Source organism: Rhopalosiphum maidis, chromosome 4 (assembly GCF_003676215.2).
Source record: "Rhopalosiphum maidis isolate BTI-1 chromosome 4, ASM367621v3, whole genome shotgun sequence".
Taxonomy (NCBI): Eukaryota; Metazoa; Arthropoda; class Insecta; order Hemiptera; family Aphididae; genus Rhopalosiphum; species Rhopalosiphum maidis.
Window position 1 is genome coordinate 2,724,090 of NC_040880.1, and position 17,587 is coordinate 2,741,676.

The 17,587-nt window shown below is 24.1% G+C and overlaps 2 long non-coding RNA genes across 2 annotated transcripts; both read left to right on the forward strand.

The window, feature by feature from the left end:
* Nucleotides 1–10,310: 10,310 nt before the first annotated feature.
* LOC113547957 lies at nucleotides 10,311–12,591 on the forward strand. The gene is made up of 3 exons (XR_003404869.1): nucleotides 10,311–10,439; nucleotides 11,763–11,774; nucleotides 12,582–12,591. It is a non-coding gene; the product is annotated as an uncharacterized LOC113547957 (long non-coding RNA).
* Nucleotides 12,592–13,138: 547 nt separating this feature from the next.
* On the forward strand, nucleotides 13,139–17,289 carry LOC113547956. Its single transcript, XR_003404868.1, has 6 exons — nucleotides 13,139–13,155; nucleotides 13,769–13,777; nucleotides 14,279–14,287; nucleotides 14,647–14,661; nucleotides 16,539–16,586; nucleotides 16,956–17,289. It is a non-coding gene; the product is annotated as an uncharacterized LOC113547956 (long non-coding RNA).
* The last annotated feature ends 298 nt before the right edge of the window (nucleotides 17,290–17,587 follow it).

A 17,587-nucleotide genomic window follows, 5' to 3' on the forward strand; every position in this document is an offset into this window, starting at 1 on the left:
AATACCTCTAAATCGGCTGATACTTTCAAATTTATAAAAATACAGATTTCTTAGTACTTATTTTGCATGAGATTTCTCCAAGTTAGGTTATTATAAGTAATATATAGTAAATTAGTATTTGAATATAAAGGTTTCATAAAGGCTATCATAAGTGACAAGTTTATTGTAGTTCTGAGAAAACCTATATATTTATCGAAGGTGGGTACCTCACACATACACACATTCCGTATAGTGCTTGTGAAATAGCACAAAAACCATTTTTAGGTGATAGGATATTATATTTAATGTTTCAAAGCTTTTAAAATAAATATACTGCTTAATTTTGTAATCATCGAGTCAGTATTAATATTTCATTTTAAAAACGTATCATACCCAGATATATCAATTATTCAACAAATCTTATACTTATATAATTACAAGTACCCATCATTTTTATATCTCTTATTCTCTTGACATGTGTCATCGAATATTGTAAAGGGTTTATTAATATCATGACTTTTAACTTTTGATATTGAAGAAGGGGTATTACATATTTTATTAAAAAGTATTTCCAGAGAGTTCGAATAAACCAATATTTAACAAATTACTAATAATTTTGTTGCTTCAAGAATTAGGTAAATAAAATTAATTTAAATCATGAATAAGGATGTTAGTGTCATCGGCGAAATAGAAATTAGAGCATTCAAGATTCAAATCAAGAAGGTCATTTATGTATACAATAAACAATAAAAGTCCTAAGATATTATCTAGCAGAATATAAGCTTTTCAAGTTTCTCAGTACATAATTTACACAAAGCTGAAGCTTTAGAAAAATAAATTATTTTTTTTTAGATAAATAATCTATTGTTTAAACTCGTATTAAAAGAAATTAAACTTTTTGGGATAGCATGACCAATAAGCTTGTTATATTTGTCATTAACTATTATGATATATTACCGATAGCAGAAGACGCTGGGACCATAATAACTAAGGAGATATTAGTCGTGGGTCATAAAGGTTAAGTTTTTAATGAAAGGTTATTAACTCCTCGTGTAAAAGTCTTTGAACGGTCGAATTCTACAAGTAGAAAGTGTGGTGTATTAAGCTTTAAATGGCTGTAAACGAGTTGTGTCACAAATACTGAATCGTGTCCATCATTTTTTTTTCGAGTTACACGAATATTGTCCCTCAGGTTTTTTCCTGGTTACACACAAGTTTGGTCTAATTGATGTAAATTGAAATTATAATTAAATACACAAATAATTTAATACTACATATTATAGAGAAAAAATTTAAATAAAACAATTTTATAAATTCAGATAGAGAAATTTGGCTATTACAATATTAAAGGTATAATATAAAATATAATATTTATATATATATATTTTATACGAAAAATGAAAAGTTCGTATAGAAAAAGATCATATTTTAAGCTAAAAATATCAATGTAACAGAACAATAATCAATTTTGATTTGTTAAATATAAAAACAAATAAAAATAGCTACATATATAAATAATTTTAATAATATAACTAGGGCTGAGGACATCTAGGTTCAATAATCATAAAAACGTAGCTAAGTAAAATATACATTTTTTTTCGTAGAAATACAAGTTAATATTTAAAATTTATTTTTAATTATTTTTCATTAATAAGTGCTTATTTGTCAACAAATTATATAAAGGTGTAAGTTTTATAATTATAGAAAGAAAAAATTAATTTTATATAGAATTTTCAACCTCAAATATAAGGCATGAAGTCTTTACACTTAACTGTGACATATAAGGCGAAAATTTAAATGATTCCGTTTTTATACATTTTTTACGTATTTCATTCTTGTGTAAAGTATGTATTTGAATATATCAACACTCAACTTGTGTAAAACTTCATAATAAATTGGGACGCAATTCGTGTACCCCAAATTTATCATTGGGACCTTACCAAACCTAACTATTTGCAGTGTACTAAAACTGAAACCTTCTTATAATAATTATACAAACAAACGATTTGTTGTAAGTTTTGTAACGAAATAAAAGTAATAAATTCGTCAAAACTAGGTTTATACAACATTTACGCAATATGATATCAAGAATTAGTAATAAAATATAAAGAATAGTTGTCGTCATAGCATATTTGTTGTTAAATATTTGTAAATTGTTTATTTATTTTGTACTGCATGTTGGGTTATGAAGGAATCGGTTATAAAAACACTTGAAAAACATTTTTATTATCAATTCAAGTTTTAAGGTTTTTGCATATATCTATTAGTTGTGCGAATCAAATAATTAAAATGCATTTTTCTAAGCATTTTATTATAACTATTACCTTTGTGGTTCTTGCAAATTTTGTTATTCTAACAACTTCTGTAGGTGAATCATATAAAGAAGACTTTAAAAGTATGTTCATATATATTAATTTATACATATATGTTAATTTATATTTATAATAATTATTATTATTATTATTTGAATATTTGTACATAACTTATACCATTTCCTGTAATTTTGATTGATTCAGATCTCAGATCTATAAACGTGGAATATGCTGGTATGATCAAAATTATTTATGTATAATAAGTTTTTTTTTTATTTGTTTTTTATTGATATTCAAATGATGTATTAAACAATAGTATGGAGAATGTTTATAAATTATTTACAAACTGAGAATAATTATAATTGATGGTTTACTATTGACAATATACAAAAATAACTTATACCGATTATTACTTTAAATTTGTACACAGTATTAAAAAAAATATGAAATTATATTGTTTATAATTTTAGAAGTAATATTAAATCTGCCCTTCATACAATTTGTATATACTCAGTTAATATTATTGCAGTTGTTTTTAATAATTAAGTGATTTCAAATTGTATAACATACAACATTTACATATCGAAATTTTACTTGGCTTTAGTCAAGCAATATACACGTAATGGTATCTATAAACTATTATTTTAATATGGTTTTTTCTACATCGGTTTAGAATAAAATTAATATAATTTATTAAAATACGAACAGTGTATCCAAAATAATCAGAGAGATAGTTGAATTATTTCTAGTCTTATGTGGAAAAATGTATTTCATAGTTATTATTAATACTACATAATATTTTTTTTTTTCAGGCGCTTTAAAATGTAATATATTTTAATTTATTATTAGTAATCTTAAAATTGTCTTGTATTATATATTTAAATGTATTATATTGTGTATTCTAAAATGACGGTCTAGACTTCTGATCGATATCTTAAATGATAGGTTCACAAAATCATAGTTCTTGGATTAATCCTGCTGTTCATTTACGTTGTTTTTAATTTTAAATTGACTTGTCGTATTCATAAATTTATATAGTTATTAGGAAAATATATTTAAATGTATGTGTGTGTAATTTATTTATTACTGTCCTTTGTACCATATAAACTGTTTGAACCAAAAAAAAAATAAAATAGTTTTTATAAAATCATTTAAACTATGTATCAGTTAAATTCATAAAGTATATAATAATGTCGGCTTAGATTCATCTATCAGGCTAGATTTTCACCAGAGAGATGAATGTGTAAAATTTTCAATGATGTATGTATTTTTCTATTTGAGTGCCTGTGTTTTTTTTTAACAACAAATGGTGGAACATTTGCTTCAATCTTCAACTTTAAGGGTAGTTTCTGATAGCATATTGAATCTAGTTGAATTAGTTTATTTACGATTCAAAAATAAGCTCGGTACTTTGTAATTATCATTAAAATATTATTAGTTATTACTTTATTTACATATAATATTTTTGAAGTGGTAAAATAATCAATTTTTCATGCTATCTACTGAAGCATAGTTTTGTATAATTATTGAATAAAACTTATTTGAAAATTTAACAGATATACTAATACATTTTGGTGGATTTAAGAGTAAGTAATTATTATAGATGTGATAATGATTTATTGTATTTACATTTTTTTTAGAAGGATATAATACATATATTAGAGACTATTTTATAGAATAATAATATTATATGTTTAAATATATTATTTTATAACCAAAAAATGACACGATTCCGACGATGTCTAGTAAGCATCAATTACCTAAAATAAGATTTAACATACATACGTAAATACCTAATGTATATCATAAATCTTACAAATCAACAACACAACATTAATAATAATAATAATGAAAAATATAAATTATGATAAGTGATAGTTGACGTCGTATTTCTATATAATCTATAATATTATGATGATGGAAATAAGTTAAAAATTAATTAATTAAATATTATATATACTTAGTGAACACATATTAATACAATTACATAAGCACGTATGTAAGTTAAAATTTAAAAATCTAAAAGAGTAAAAAGCAAGAGCTAAATGGGTATAAACTTTTTAATTTATATTTATTCCCCTCTGCAATGACAACTATATAATTCTATTTAAATTCTATAATTATTTATTAGTATAATTTGACAATTTTCCTAGTTTTAAAAAAAAACTTCACTATAACAACGGTCAACTTTACTGCAGAAATGACTTGTAACATTTAACACTTTCAAAATTCCAAAAATATAACAAGCGCGTTATAAAATTCTTTGACTAAAATTTGTTTTTAATTAGAAGAGCATCATCATGTTATCTAAATAAATTGTATTCAAAACTTACGTACGTCTGTCGACACTCAATAGTGCATATCATATGTACTACATGTATAGGTCGTTGGTTTAAAATTATCTTAGAAAAAAGTTAAAATATGAAATTTAAATTGACTAATGCTTTTTATTACACTAAAATAATACATTTACAGATGAAGCGGAATACGATCAAAACCTACAATCTTTACGTAATTATTTGAAAATACCTAGACGCAATTTTTAATACCGACTATGGTGGATTTATAGTTGTATATATTGGTTTAGTCAATGTAAGATACCAAAACTAGTAGTCAATTTTTATTCGTTTTAAGCTTTCAGATCGTTGTGTTGTCACTGTTTATAAATTTTATTATTCGATGGTGATACAGGGCTTTTCACCAACTTACTGGTTTCATCTACCGTAGTAGTTATCATTTTTTATACAACGCGATTAATACCTTTTTATATCATATGTTTATTCATTATTTTATAATATTATATTCGTTTGTATTTTTGTCATAATACGCGTCTATCTCCACGTGTAAATAATATCGCGATATCGTGTCCCGGCAACATCAAGTAAGTATATCGTAAATCGACGACAACACAGCGAGCAAGCTATTCGGAGACTGACCTACGATTGTATTTTTGACCCCGCTCACTTCCGACGCATAAACGACATTTATGTAATTGTTTGAAATGTCCGAAATCGATACTCGAATAAATATTTACGTATATTAAGCAAAAGGTGTTTAAGAAAGAGACACATTTCCTTAGTTCGATCGCAACATTACATTAACCAATAAAAATCAGTTTTCGATATATATTTATTATTTCAATATATTATGTTTATATTTTAATGAATATAAATACAAATGTTTCTTTATTTTATTATTGTAAATAATCATTATTTATTTATAGTTATTATAACTAAGACAGGTATATATTATCTACCTATATATTTTTTTAAATTAAGTTTTAATTATTAAACAAGTTAAATAGGATTTTTGTAATGCTGTAACGGTTTATAGATTGTATGTATAGAAATTTATATAGTATGTAAATTATAGATCATTAGGAAATGTAATTCAATAAATATGATCAGCAAATAATATTTTATAAATTTAGAGTTTACTGGTTTTAATCTTAACTTTAATATCTAAGCCACTAAATATTAAACTCATCAACTTTGACAAATAATGAACCAGTAATCTATAAATCGTTTAAGATTTCATCACATATTTTAATTAAATATTAATATAAAGTGTGTATATTTTATGGTTAGGAAAAACAATATTTTTAACCATAAACATATTTCAATGTTTAATTAATATAAATTCACATAACCTACGTCAATTAATTAATTAACAATAATGTTGACGTTTACTACACATAATATTTAAATATTGGTTATGAATATGTATACTTTATAATCTACTGAACTGAGTCGAAAATGTTTTTTTTTGTATGATAATAATACACAATTAGTATTAGATAAAATGCTTCAAGTATCAAACTTGTAGTATGTTGTTCATAGCAGATTGGATTTATTTTGTACATGATTCAAAATTGAATATAAGATACAAATATGTGATTAATTTCTGAGTTAAAAAATATTAAGAATGTTTAGTCACAACCTTTTTTTTTTATTAGAATTTAAACTTAGAACATTAAAAAAAAATTGTAAATTTTGGGTTAATACAAATTATTTTTTAGTTAGAATTAAATAGAATATTCAGTTCATACAAAGTTTCACATTAAGAAACCTATAGGATAGCCTATATTTTTGTTTTCGACCCACTTTTTATATAATAAAATATTTTATTTAATAATTTATATTTTTTGTTTAATAATTGTATACTTTTATAACGTTATAACGTTAAGTTCTATTCACTATTATTAATAATATCTAACCGTATAATACATGACTCTATTTTATAGAAGCTATATGGAGTAAGTATTTGTTTTTCAGATACATTTTATATCGACACATCAAATTTGATTAAATTTATTTAATTTCATGTAGTTTGTTTGGTAGAGTTTTTTAGTTTGTATATCATGGTTTATGATTATTGATCATCATAGGTATATATATTTCAATGAAAATTGAAATCCCACATGTAAACGAAAACTATAACTTATAATTTTGAGTAGGTATAAATGATTTAAAAATAAGTGATAGAGAAATAGTTAAATAAATAAATAATTATTATACGATTATAATCTAGAATGTTGGTACATCGATTTAGTTTAAAAGCAAATTAAAATTATTCATAAAAAAATACTGGTTATTAGAATTTTTTTATAAATAATAAATTATATATTTGTTTTTATAGATACAGACAAAGATGAACGTAAATATTAAAGAGTTTTATACTTTAATTTATTGAAATTAATTATAAATTTAGGGTATTAAGTGTTGATGTTGTGATGTCGCTCTTGCACTTGGTAACAAAAATTGAAATAGAAATTTCAAATAATGTTATAACCATTTGATTTCGTTACGCGATGACATTTAAGCATCTTGAAAATTTCTCGTACAGAAATTCGAAACTATGGGACCTGGATTAACATAGCTATACAATAGTTTCTTATTCCGTCTCAAATATTTAGATATTGTATTATTTTTTAGTATATTAATCACTTCTCGGCTATATTTATATCTTTGATTGTGTTTGGAGTATTACAATTAATAGTTGCTATAATACTATGCTCATAGACAGTCCAACATGGTAATACAATAATTGAAGTCACTTAATAGTGACGTCTTCCCATAAGAGTTATATATTGTGACAAACCGTCGATAAAGTTTGATCAATATCCCAATTGTTTGTGTCAACTGTTGTTTAATATGTCTCGTGTACGTATGTCATTCAAGGGCGTATTTAGGGGGGAGGGTAGGTGATTTTAGTGTTAAAACACCCTCCCATCGGTCGTATTTTGTTATTTTTTACCAACTCCAAACTTTCTCTCAGTTTAATTTGCTAAACCAGAGTGCAAGAAATAATCATTCATAATAAATTGTAGTACTATTAATTTTCTTACGATTCACAGGCTGTTGGTTAAATCGGAAACGATCCTTGTCACTACATCTGAGAGTGAACGCTCCTTTTTAACACTCCGTAAACTTAAAAGTTATTTTAGAATTACCGTTTGAAAATCAGGGTGAATGGCTAAAAACTGATGAATATCCATAAAGATATATCTAGGACAGAGGTTATTGATGCACTTGCCAACCTTCAACCTGCTCTAAGTCTATTAACCTTTAAAACAATCCTGTACAATAAGTCCTTTTTACGTCACTGATGTAATTGATAAAATAATTTATTTTTAATCCCTGCTAGATATGTCAACTATTTTTATCTGTCTCTGTTCAATATTATATATTAGGATTGTTTATATAATATATTGATATAATAAACTTTTATATAATATTTTAACTTTTTTAACAGATTTATTAAGTATGTAGTTTAAATTTTAATAATATCGTTTTATAAGGTTTATTTAAATTAAATATATTAAATTAATTACTCATACCTAAATTAAGTTTTCATTTTATATAGGTTCATTATTTGGTATGTAATTGGTTTGTTTTTAATTGAATTGTGCATTATACAATTTTATTTTATATTTTTATGTGATATGTTTCTTGTCATATACTTTATAAATTTTCATCATGTTACAAAAATAGGAAACTACCTAAATGAAAAAAAAATCAAATATTCTGATCTTGTGACATTATTATTTTATTTAAGTTATATTTTTTAAGTAATATTAATTTCGAAATTTCAAATTGTTTAAATCATTTTTATATGCATTAACATTTTTTTCAGATTTGTTTGGTATGTATTTTTTATTTTTTGTTTTACTATACAGAATTTAGGTCTTCACATTGAACACTATTGTAAATTAATTTATGTATAATATTATAATTTAATTAATACTACGATATTATATTCTTTAATTTTGTAGATCGTATCGGTAAATATTTATTTATTTTTTTATATTTTATGTTTCTACTGATATACATTGTTAAGTTATTTTACTGGTTTTTACAATTAATATATATTTATGAAAAGTATAAGATAAAAAAGCTTTTGAATTGGAATAGAATAAGAGATGTTGACTTACAATATAATGCGGAAAATTATAAATTAATGAATTATAAGTAATGTAGCTAAAAACGATTTGATAGATTTTATGAAAAATAAATGAGAATCTGAAAAGATGTCTCTACATTCTAAATCTAGAATCTTGACTATTCTGTCCTAGCTGAGGAAGGCCACATAACCTTTTAAATATACATTGCATAGTATAATTTGTACACATTGAAAATTAATTAAAAATGTATTGTCCGCAGATAGACAGCGTACGTATTATTTATTTATTTTGTATATAATTAAAGTATTGCGTGTGATGGACTTACGATTTTATATTTTAAGTGAAGAATTTTAAGGAATGTGTTTATATTTTTAGTGTTTCGGAACAGAAAAATGCTTTTAACTGAAACATTGTGGGTTTTCTTCTTTTTGTATAAAATTTCCGAAGTTCAGCTCATTGAAGTTAGCTGGCATAATTTGGGATGAAAATAACGATACAACGGCGAATAAATAGATATATTTACATAACGCTAGTTTTCGACAAAATGATTATTGATGTAAGCAAACTATAAATCATCTGATCTAAATAAAACTATTTGGTTGTAAACTTCAATGTTACTTCAAATAAGTTCTATCTATGTGTTAAAACGAATTAGGTGATATCAAATAATAATATCTTATATTTATTGAGTAAATAATATAATTTCTGGTGCAATATTATTATTTTGTTAAAATTAATAAAACGCAAGACATCTATTTATGTCGGGTGTTATGAAAACTGTTACAGACCAAATACAAAAATACAAAATACTTGTTTTTGCACCATGAGTACTATCGTAATTACAGTAACGGTAGCCTGGCATAAACAGTGTAAATTCTGAGAATTTTACGATTTCCTATAATGAATTGGACAATGGTAGACACGAATATGACGATATCAATACTCCATATTAAATATAACTTACATTCAAATACATAATACAACTTTGAAAAAATGAATTGCATCCAGTAGGAATATGCTATAAGTACTTGTATGGCACGTCACACGACCATAAATAACGGTTTGATAATCGGATCGTACACCTTTGAACATGTCGATAATTTTCAATATTTTGGAATAAATATAAATTTTAAAACCGATATACACAATAGTTAAGGTCAGTTAGATTATTTAAGATACAAATTATCTTATCTATTTTATGTACATTTTAATTTACTGTTTATTAATTCATTTATTACTTTATCACTAACAATTATAAAAACTTTTTTTTTGTAGTTGAACTAAGTATGTAATTATTTATTTTTTAAATTGATATTTAATTCTGCTATTATTTAATTGTGATCTAAATAGAATAATTCCTTTAGGTTTTATCTACATGGTAAAATAAATTAGATATTATCAAATAATAATATTTTATTTTCGTCATGTTAATAATTTAATGCTTAAATTAAATACCTAATTTTATTTATCGAGAAATGTACATTTAAAATATGTCTAATTAAGCAAAAAAAAAATAATTCAACAACTAAATGACTCAACCGTAGAACTTACTGATTCAAACCTGATATTTTATTTATTTATTTTTTTTTTTTTAAAGAAGTTTAAAGTTTAAGCAGCTTTACTATACCGAAATACTCAATATTTTGAAATATTGATAATTGATAATTTTTAATTTATTTTAATAGTTATTGTTTATTATGACTTATTAGTAACGATTAAAATTTCTTTTTTAGAAGTCATATCTGGTACGTAAATATTATAAATATTTTTTAATTTTATTTTTATGAAATTTCAAATGTTCATTACAAAATGCGTGTGGTCTAAAAAAAAAACCGTTCTTTAATTTGAATTTTTTTTTAACAATTTTTTTTTTGTATATGCTTAACACAGAACCAATTTTTTTTTAAATTTAACTGTTTGTTAGATTTTTTTTAATTATTATCATTGTAATTTCGTTATCGGTTTGTTGCGTGTTTCAATATTGTTTCTGGTAACAATGGATTCTTTTTTGTCCGTTTTCATTATTATCACGTATCGTCAAATTGTACTTCTCGGACACTATGTATTTGTTTGTTTTCACGATTTTTAAATTTATCAAAAAACGTCGTATATATTGTATATAATTCTTATATTTTCATTATTACGCTCGTGGCTTCGTCACCATTGGCTTACATCATCTTCTCAATTAGTATTGTTTCTTTTTACGCGAGCTAATCGTCGTCACAAATGTACAAAATATTCAATGTTTATAATTTAGAATTGAAATAACGAAAAGAATATTGAAGTAAGAAATAATAAGGATAAGTTTTTATCTATTATTATTTCATTTGTGGAACACCTAAATGAGTTGTTTCTGTTTAAAAAACGCACAAAGTAGCGAATTTTTTTATAGGTGCACTAATTTTGTGTTATTAGTTAAAATATAAGAAGTAATAGTTGACCAAATGAACTTTTAACTTAAAGGTAGCGTTTTCATATTTTATCTCTCGTAGATATTTTTGATATTTAAATTTTTGAGTGAGTTATAATGTTTAAAATATTAAAATAATTAATTACTGATAACTCACTTAAAAAATTCGTTATTTTATAACATTGATTGGAATAAATTTATAAAGTATATGTTTTGTAAATATTAAAAATTAACTAAAAAATGATTGCCTGCAATTGCCACAGGTATGTTTTATTTTTTGTATATATGTATGGTATTTTGCAAGAAATATGTCCTACAATGTTTTATTTGATATGATGAGCATTTTCGAAACATGTGATTTTATAACATTGATTGGAATAGTAAAAATGCTTTTTTCTTAATATTCTGAAAACTACAATACAGTAGACTACATCATTGGTTTAGCTTAGGTTAGTGTAAGTGGGTTTTCATTGACTGATATAATTGCCTTGTCATCCGAATTACAATTTAAACATATTTTTTACATTTATTTTGAAGGAAATGTAGCTCTATAAAGAATTACTGAATATTTTAAAATTTAGATAATTCTTTAATTTTAATAAATTGTAGTAGTTATTATTAATAAATTATTAGTAGTAATTGAAATTACATTTTTTAGCTAAACCAGATAGTACGTAAATATTATTGCTATTTTATTATTTTATTCGTATGTAGAATTTCGTTGTAAAAAATATTTTTTTACGTATTTTCCAGTGAAAAAAAAAAAAATTTCTTAATAACTTTTATTTTCAAATAATTATTATTATTAGATATTTTCATGATTTTTACTTTTTTGAAAAACAGCCTTCAATTCTAATTTTATATTTAGAAGCACAAAAAATTTTCGATCTATTTTGATACATTAAAATCGAAATTAAGACGAGTATATTATAAATTATATTATATGTAATTTCATTTTTCTTAAAAAATATGCAATAAAAACGAATAAATAATTACAATATGTATGATGCGAAAAAAATAAAACATAAAATATTTGATAAAAATTTTTAAATTAGAAATATTTTTATTGATAAATAAATATGTATCTAATCTTACCTATTTCTTGAACAAATATGCAAATGCATTTGGTTTTGAGCTCTGATAATAATATGTATTTTAAGGTACAGTTTGCAGATTAGTAGACCAACATTTTATAGGTTATCCTGTACTATACCACTTTACGCACCGAATACTCTTCCGATTATCATTTTTGATTCATCGAAATACTCCAAATAGTATTATACACCAAAATATAAGATTACATATGTATGCTGTTTTTCAAAAATATAATGTTTATATAAGTTATTTCAACAGAAAATTATGTAAAAAAAAAATGTTTTAAAAAACTATAATGAATGTTTTTCAATAAATTAACAACTCAGTTTAAAGTATATATTTTTAAATATTAAAAATTAACTAAACAAATGATTGCCTGCAGTTGCCCCAGGTATGTGTTATTTTTTTTATATATTTATGTTATTTAGCAAGACATATGTCCTACAATGTTTTATTTAATATGAGCATTTTCAAAATATGTGATTTTATAACATTGATTGGAATAGTAAAAATGCTTTTTTCTCAATATTTTGAAAGCTACAACACAGTACACTACATCATCGGTTTCACTCTTTTATTGTTTAGCAACTAATCGACCCCAGCTTATTAAACTCGTAATTTTATTTAATATCTATAAATTAAATCTTACAGTTTAATATAAACTACTAAGTCACTAAATTTTAAAAATCAACTTAAACGAAATACTTTGAAATCACGATAATTAATAAAATAACCTTAATTTATTGTATATTTACAACATACGTAAAAATTGCACAATTAAATGTTATTTTAATAAGGGGACAGATTAAGGGGTTAAGTTATAAAATGTACATAGCACATTTTCTGGCCCACAACTCAACAAAGTTGCACTCGAAGACTAAACTACATACTTGTATAATACAACTATATTATTACTAAAAAATATAATAACTCTTTTTTAGGACCACTACCTGAAAGTAATTATTATATTTTTAAATCAATATTTTATTAGTTCGCCTAATTATGGTTAACAAATACCGTTATTTTTTAATTGTGTTCTAACTAGAACTGTTTGGTTCGAAACTACAATATTAAGATCAATATATTCTATGTAAACAATATACATGGTTAGATAAATCAAAGATTACCAATAAAGTATTACTGATATTCATTGTGTAATATACTAATACTATTAAAATGGTTCAATATTATTATTTTTTGCAAGACAAAATTTGCGCGTTTCTCTTGAAACATACATTCAATGCTAGTTAAAAATGTTCTAACTGATTGAAAAAAATAATTCAACAACCAAATATATCTATTCTAGAACATTTTGATTACCTATTGATATTTGTATATTTACTTTACAAAAATATATTTTAAAGTTTAAATGTAGAAAGTAGATTAAAAGTAGATTTTCTACGGTATTTCTTAACATTACCAAATTTTAATGGTTTATAATAGTTGTATTATTATTGATGGACTTCGATTTGTATACGTTAATAATTTTAAACATAAAAAATTTACCATATATTAGGGAAATTATGCATATTTTTTAACAAAGTGTATTACTTTTTTATCTTATTTTAGATTGGAAAAGTACGTAAAAAGTAATTAGTTATGGTTTTTAAGAAACAATACAAATTAAGATGGCAACTTTGATTTGATTCTTATGGATGTGACATCGCATAAAAGTGTGACAAGCAGACTCTCTCTATCTCCTTTGTTACATACATTTTAAATTTCTTAATTTTTTTTCTCATGACAATTATCTATTTTAAGTTTCAATATATAACATAAACTACGCACTCATGAACCACATGCAAGAAGAATGATGAGGATTTCCAATGGTTAACATTTAAATCATTCTTTAATATTGTAATAAATATTATTAAATAGATAATTTCACCGCTCCACTCAGAATTTAAAATATAATAGTTTCTCACAAACTTTATTAGTTAATAATTTAAAATTTTGGCACATTAATATATTTGTATAAAAAAATATTAAGTATTCACTATACTTATCGTATTGAGAGACAGTATAGTAAAGTACAACATAATAAAATATTAATTATTATGTTTATGATTTTATTTTTAGAGTTTACGAGTAAGTGCATTGTATTTAAATATATATTTATAAAATTTAATATGTGAAACATTGTACCTCAGTTTATAAAATTTGTTTAACATAACTTTTAAAATGATCACTAACCTTTTTAGTTTATAAATACTTACCTACTGACAATCATGCGTATAAAATCATTTAATAAGAGTTTGACTAACATAATTGTTATTATCATAAACCCGGTTTATATATTCACAATAACAAATCATGTCGACTCTTCATAAGTAGTATTATAACAGAAAGGCGTGTATATATTTAGTTTATATTCTATACTTGATTTACGTTTGAATCTTACACGAATAATATCATATCAAAATGACAGTTTATAATTTTTTTTTTAGAGCTGGTAGTAACGTGTACGTATGTTTTTAATTTAATTGTGTATAAATATATAATTTTAACTATTTATTACTATTTATACTTTAAAAAATCTAATACATTATATGCATTAGAATAATATTTTAATACGACTAAATATGTCAAAATTGCGAAAATTTTCAAGGTATTTTTAAGTTGACAATTCATAAAATGTTTGTGATTCATACCTAAGTTTGAAAAACCCATACAAGGTTCTTCATATGTTTTCTTTTAATTAACTGTAAAAATCTCCAACATCAATAATATAGATAAAACATTTTATGAGCGTATGTAATTTAAATTTTTACGAAATCACATAAATTAACGAAATATCATAAAACAATTTAAAATATTTGTTGTTTTTCAAAAAGTATAGGTCGTTAAAACTTGAAAGTGCGCGAACTTTAGTTTTTTTTGTAATCTTTTTCCATGATTACGAAAATAAAGTTATTTTGCCATTGGCAACGGTACGTATTTCCGTTGTATTGTTTTGTGTTGTTCCTTTAAGTCCTACTCGTGCTAACAGCGTTCACAGTAATCACATCAACGACACGCGGCTAGTCCAGCTACCGACGTCCCGTGTCATGTTCAAGAATTGATAGCTAAATTATTTTATGAAAACTTCAAGTTACTTATGTCATTTAAATATTTAAGGTGAAATATTTAAATCACGATTTGTGTTGCGCCTTCAAACTCCTACCGCAAAGCGGTTAATTTGACGACTCGCGACCTGTTAATAAACTATACACGGAATGTACTTTACCAAAAAAGCGTAAAGCCTTTATTTACATGCAATAATAATAATAGATAAATGAGATACGTTAGATGTAAATATATATCCAACGCGCTATACAGGAGGATATAACGGTAGTATGATAACAATACAACAACAATAATATAATAGATTAATAATAAATAATAATAATAAATGTGACAACCGTGTCAAGTTAAGGTCATATGACATTGATGGCGGCAGGTGACTGCGCGGTGTAGTTTACGACGAAAGGCGTTGTCGGCGGTTATTTGTAACAGTGAAAGTTATAGCTAACTTAAACAGATAACACGCACAAACACTGTGGTGCGATCTCGTCGACAGCACAGACGAACGGATCGAATGGATTCGCAACGTATTTCGGATCACGTAGTATAATGCGACGAACAAAGACGGCAGATGCGTGCATCTACAATCGCGCAAGTCCAGAGCATATTGCTTAAACGGTGGCGGGACGACGTACGCTAAAAACGATACCGGCGGCACCGCGCAAAAGTTGAATATTAATAATCTGTCATAACCCGTGTGACTTGCCGTCGAGATCAAAGTCCGCGGTTGATTTCGATTATATATATATATATACGTATATGTGAGCTTGAAGGTCGACCTAACGGCGGCGACGTCGTTATTGATAGCGTTTCAACAATTGGTAATAAGCATATTGTCATTGACTTCAAGTACATAAATAGGCTAGATGTATGTAGAATGTTAGGTTTTATTCCACTGAGATGGTATAACTAATGTGTAGTATTAAAATGTATGGATTGTTGTATGTACGTATACAATTAAATAGGTGTGTATTGGTGTAAATGTGTAAAATTTTCAATTTTATTAATAAATTCTAAAATTCAATCAACTACATAGTTTTGAATAGTGGTATTGGTATAATTGTAAAATGTGTGATGATATTGTTATATTTATATGGATAAATTCTATTTATGTCACTTAATTTTTATCTAGATAATAATTTGTTAATGTTATCACATCTATCAAGTTTCTAGATATTTCAATAGTTATATATACCCTCACTTTACATGTATAAAATAATTACACTTTACAGTGTACAAATTGGATATTTATCATATTATAGTTTATTTTTTACAGCTATATTAAATGATTACCAAATGACTATCAAAAATCCAACTCAAACTGGTATGAATTAATATATACCAGTACTAACTCTAAATATCAAAATATTACTTATGTGCTATATGTAGTATAAATAGTGATAATATGACTTGTTGCAAAATAATAACTAGGTTTTGTTGTAATTTGTGTTTGTATTAATCAAGTAATAATTAACTATATACAAATAATTTGAATCAGTATTGGCCTTTGATTAAAGCAGTGATTGACGCTACCTATGATCACAAAATTATTGCTTGAATGAAGTATTGAATAAACTAATATAGGGTTTGAGATATAACCCTAACTTCATATTATTTGTATATAATCGATTCTTAAGATATTAATACAATCAGCTAATGATTGTTCCTAATCTTTTCCAAATTAATTTTCTAGAGTTTATAAAACACTCAACAGGCCCACTGAACAGATACTGTGCTGTTAAAAGTTCAATGAATAGTGATGCTATTAAAACATTTTATTCAAAAATGTTTAATGATGTTATTGAGATGACGAGATGATGACTAATTCAGATGTCAATGAAAATTTCTTTAAAAGAAAAATTGTATTTAATGAAATAGTTAAGATTTCTGTTACTTTTTTTTTTTTAAATTATTAATTTTAATTTATGTTCTATTTAGCATCTATATCTATATTATTTTGTATAAGAACTTTAAATATTACATGTTTACAATCAAGCAAAAATTAAGTGTTACATTCAAATACATTATTTATTTATTTATTTTTTTAATATGCAATAAATAATAAAATATATGTATGTAAATTTAGATTTATGTTTTATTTATCTTTATACATAAATGGAGTATAAAATCAGAAATGTGAGAAACCTATTATATTTTTTTTTTTAAATAAACAAGTTGGTTTTTGTTTTAATTTATAACTAAAAATGATTCTATGTAATAAAGTAAGTATTGAATATATAATTTAGAAAATAGTATTTTATACAAATATATAAATAAAATAGTTTTATGAAATTCAAAATTAAATAACTTTAGAGTTTGTGTGGC